Source organism: Babylonia areolata, chromosome 18 (assembly GCF_041734735.1).
Source record: "Babylonia areolata isolate BAREFJ2019XMU chromosome 18, ASM4173473v1, whole genome shotgun sequence".
In the NCBI taxonomy this organism is placed as follows: domain Eukaryota; kingdom Metazoa; phylum Mollusca; class Gastropoda; order Neogastropoda; family Buccinidae; genus Babylonia; species Babylonia areolata.
In genome coordinates this window covers 9,204,019-9,208,216 of record NC_134893.1, presented here as the reverse complement: position 1 = coordinate 9,208,216, position 4,198 = coordinate 9,204,019, and positions in this window count along the sequence as shown.

Sequence of the window (4,198 nt, the reverse complement as noted above, 5' to 3'; positions counted from 1 at the left end):
ATGGGTGAAGTCCTGTCTGTTGATGGGTGAAGTCCTGGCTGTCTGTTGATGGGTGAAGTCCTGTCTGTTGATGGGAGAAGTCCTGCCTGTCTGTTGATGGATGAAGTCCTGTCTGTTGATGGGTGAAGTCCTGGCTGTCTGTTGATGGGTGACGTCCTGACTGTCTGTTGATGGGTGAAGTCCTGGCTGTCTGTTGATGGATGAAGTCCTGTCTGTTGATGGGTGAAGTCCTGGCTGTCTGTTGATGGGTGAAGTCCTGTCTGTTGATGGGTGAAGTCCTGTCTGTTGATGGGTGAAGTCCTGGCTGTCTGTTGATGGGTGAAGTCCTGTCTGTTGATGGGTGAAGTCCTGGCTATCTGTTGATGGGAGAAGTCCTGCCTGTCTGTTGATGGATGAAGTCCTGTCTGTTGATGGGTGAAGTCCTGGCTGTCTGTTGATGGGTGACGTCCTGGCTGTCTGTTGATGGGTGAAGTCCTGGCTATCTGTTGATGGGATAAGTCCTGCCTGTCTGTTGATGGATGAAGTCCTGTCTGTTGATGGGTGAAGTCCTGGCTGTCTGTTGATGGGTGACGTCCTGACTGTCTGTTGATGGGTGAAGTCCTGGCTGTCTGTTGATGGATGAAGTCCTGTCTGATGATGGGTGAAGTCCTGGCTGTCTGTTGATGGGTGAAGTCCTGTCTGTTGATGGGTGAAGTCCTGTCTGTCTGTTGATGGGTGAAGTCCTGGCTATCTGTTGATGGGAGAAGTCCTGGCTGTTGATGGGTGAAGTCCTGTCTGTTGATGGGTGAAGTCCTGTCTGTTGATGGGTGAAGTCCTGCCTGTCTGTTGATGGATGAAGTCCTGTCTGTTGATGGGTGAAATCCTGGCTGTCTGTTGATGGGTGAAGTTCTGGCTGTCTGTTGATGGATGAAGTCCTGGCTGTCTGTTGATGGGTGAAGTCCTGTCTGTTGCTGGGTGAAGTCCTGTCTGCTGATGGGTGAAGTCCTGGCTGTCTGTTGATGGGTGAAGTCCTGGCAGTCTGTTGATGGGTGAAGTCCTGTCTGTTGATGGGTGAAGTCCTGTCTGTTGATGGGTGAAGTCCTGCCTGTCTGTTGATGGATGAAGTCCTGTCTGTTGATGGGTGAAGTCCTGGCTGTCTGTTGATGGGTGAAGTCCTGGCAGTCTGTTGATGGATGAAGTCCTGTCTGTTGATGGGTGAAGTCCTGTCTGTTGATGGGTGAAGTCCTGTCTGTCTGCTGATGGGTGAAGTCCTGGCTGTCTGTTGATGGGTGAAGTCCTGGCAGTCTGTTGATGGATGAAGTCCTGTCTGTTGATGGGTGAAGTCCTGTCTGTTGATGGGTGAAGTCCTGTCTGTCTGTTGATGGGTGAAGTCCTGGTTGTCTGCTGATGGGTGAAGTCCTGACTGTCTGTTGATGGGTGAAGTCCTGGCTGTCTGTTGATGGGTGAAGTCCTGGCTGTTGATTGGTGAAGTCCTGGCTGTCTGTTGATGGGTGAAGTCCTGGCTGTTGATTGGTGAAGTCCTGGCTGTCTGTTGATGGGTGAAGTCCTGGCTGTCTGCTGATGGGTGAAGTCCTGGCTGTCTGTTGCTGTGAAGTCCTGGCTGTCTGTTGCTGGGTGAAGTTCTGTCTGTTGCTGGGTGAAGTTCTGGCTGTCTGTTGCTGGGTGAAGTCCTGTCTGCTGATGGGTGAAGTCCTGGCTGTCTGTTGATGGGTGAAGTCCTGTCTGTTGCTGGGTGAAGTCCTGTCTGCTGATGGGTGAAGTCCTGTCTGTCTGTTGATGGGTGAAGTCCTGTCTGTTGATGGGTGAAGTCCTGGCTGTCTGTTGATGGGCGAAGTCCTGGCTGTTGATGGGTGACGTCCTGTCTGTTGATGGGTGAAGTCCTGGCTGTCTGTTGATGGGCGAAGTCCTGGCTGTTGATGGGTGACGTCCTGTCTGTTGATGGGTGAAGTGCTGTCTGTCTGTTGATGGGTGAAGTCCTGGCTGTTGATGGGTGAAGTCCTGGCTGTCTGTTGATGGGTGAAGTCCTGGCTGTTGATTGGTGAAGTCCTGGATGTCTGTTGATAGGTGAAGTCCTGTCTGTTGATGGGTGAAGTCCTGGCTGTCTGTTGATGGGTGAAGTTCTGTCTGTTGATGGGTGAAGTCCTGGCTGTCTGTTGATAGGTGAAGTCCTGGCTGTCTGTTGATAGGTGAAGTCCTGTCTGTTGATGGGTGAAGTACTGGCTGTCTGTTGATGGGTGAAGTCCTGTCTGTTGATGGGTGAAGTCCTGGCTGTTGATGGGTGAAGTCCTCGCTGTCTGTTGATAGGTGAAGTCCTGTCTGTTGATGGGTGAAGTCCTGTCTGTTGATGGGTGAAGTCCTGGCTGTTGATAGGTGAAGTCCTGGCTGTCTGTTGATGGGTGAAGTCCTGTCTGTTGTTGGGTGAAGTCCTGTCTGCTGATGGGTGAAGTCCTGTCTGTCTGTTGATGGGTGAAGTCCTGTCTGTTGATGGGTGAAGTCCTGTCTGTCTGTTGATGGATGAAGTCCTGTCTGTTGATGGGTGAAGTCCTGTCTGTCTGTTGATGGGTGAAGTCCTGGCTGTTGATGGGTGAAGTCCTGTCTGTCTGCTGATGGGTGAAGTCCTGGCTGTCTGTTGATGGCTGAAGTCCTGGCAGTCTGTTGATGGATGAAGTCCTGTCTGTTGATGGGTGAAGTCCTGTCTGTCTGTTGATGGGTGAAGTCCTGTCTGTCTGTTGATGGGTGAAGTCCTGTCTGTTGATGGGTGAAGTCCTGGCTGTTGATAGGTGAAGTCCTGGCTGTCTGTTGATGGGTGAAGTTCTGTCTGTTGATAGGTGAAGTCCTGGCTGTCTGTTGATAGGTGAAGTCCTGGCTGTCTGTTGATGGGTGAAGTCATGTCTGTCTGTTGATGGGTGAAGTCCTGTCTGTTGATGGGTGAAGTCCTGGCTGTCTGTTGATGGGTGAAGTCCTTGCTGTCTGTTGATGGGTGAAGTCTTTGCTGTCTGTTGATGGGTGAAGTCCTGGCTGTCTGTTGATGGGTGAAGTCCTGGCTGTTGATGGGTGAAGTCCTGTCTGTTGATGGGTGAAGTCCTGGCTGTCTGTTGATGGGTGAAGTCCTGTCTGTTGATGGGTGAAGTCCTGGCTGTCTGTTGATGGGTGAAGTCCTGTCTGTTGATGGGTGAAATCTTTACTGTTTTATGGGTGAAGTCCTGGCTGTCTGTTGATGGGTGAAGTCCTGGCTGTCTGTTGATGGGTGAAGTCCTGTCTGTTGATGGGTGAAGTCCTGGCTGTCTGTTGATGGGTGAAGTCCTGTCTGTTGATGGGTGAAGTCCTGGCTGTCTGTTGATGGGTGAAGTCCTGTCTGTTGATGGGTGAAGTCCTGTCTGTTGATGGGTGAAGTCCTGTCTGCTGATGGGTGAAGTCCTGGCTGTCTGTTGATGGGTGAAGTCCTGTCTGCTGATGGGTGAAGTCCTGTCTGTTGATGGGTGAAGTCCTGTCTGTTGATGGGTGAAGTCCTGGCTGTCTGTTGATGGGTGAAGTCCTGGCTGTCTGTTGATGGGTGAAGTCCTGTCTGTTGATGGGTGAAGTCCTGGCTGTCTGTTGATGGGTGAAGTCCTGGCTGTTGATGGGTGAAGTCCTGGCTGTCTGTTGATGGGTGAAGTCCTGGCTGTCTGTTGATGGGTGAAGTCCTGGCTGTCTGTTGATGGGTGAAGTCCTGGCTGTCTGTTGATGGGTGAAGTCCTGGCTGTCTGTTGATGGGTGAAGTCCTGTCTGTTGATGGGTGAAGTCCTGTCTGTTGATGGGTGAAGTCCTGGCTGTCTGTTGATGGATGAAGTTCTGTCTGTTGATAGGTGAAGTCCTGGCTGTTGATGGGTGAAGTCCTGCCTGTCTGTTGATGGATGAAGTCCTGTCTGTTGATGGGTGAAGTCCTGTCTGTTGATGGGTGAAGTCCTGCCTGTCTGTTGATGGATGAAGTTCTGTCTGTTGATGGGTGAAGTCCTGTCTGTTGATGGGTGAAGTCCTTGCTGTCTGTTGATGGGTGAAGTCCTGTCTGTTGATGGGTGAAGTCCTGTCTGTCTGTTGATGGGTGAAGTCCGTCCTGTCTGTCTGTTGATGGGTGAAGTCCTGTCTGTCTGTTGATGGGTGAAGTCCTGGCTGTCTGTTGATGGGTGAAGTCCTGTCTGTTGATGGGTGAAGTCCTGTC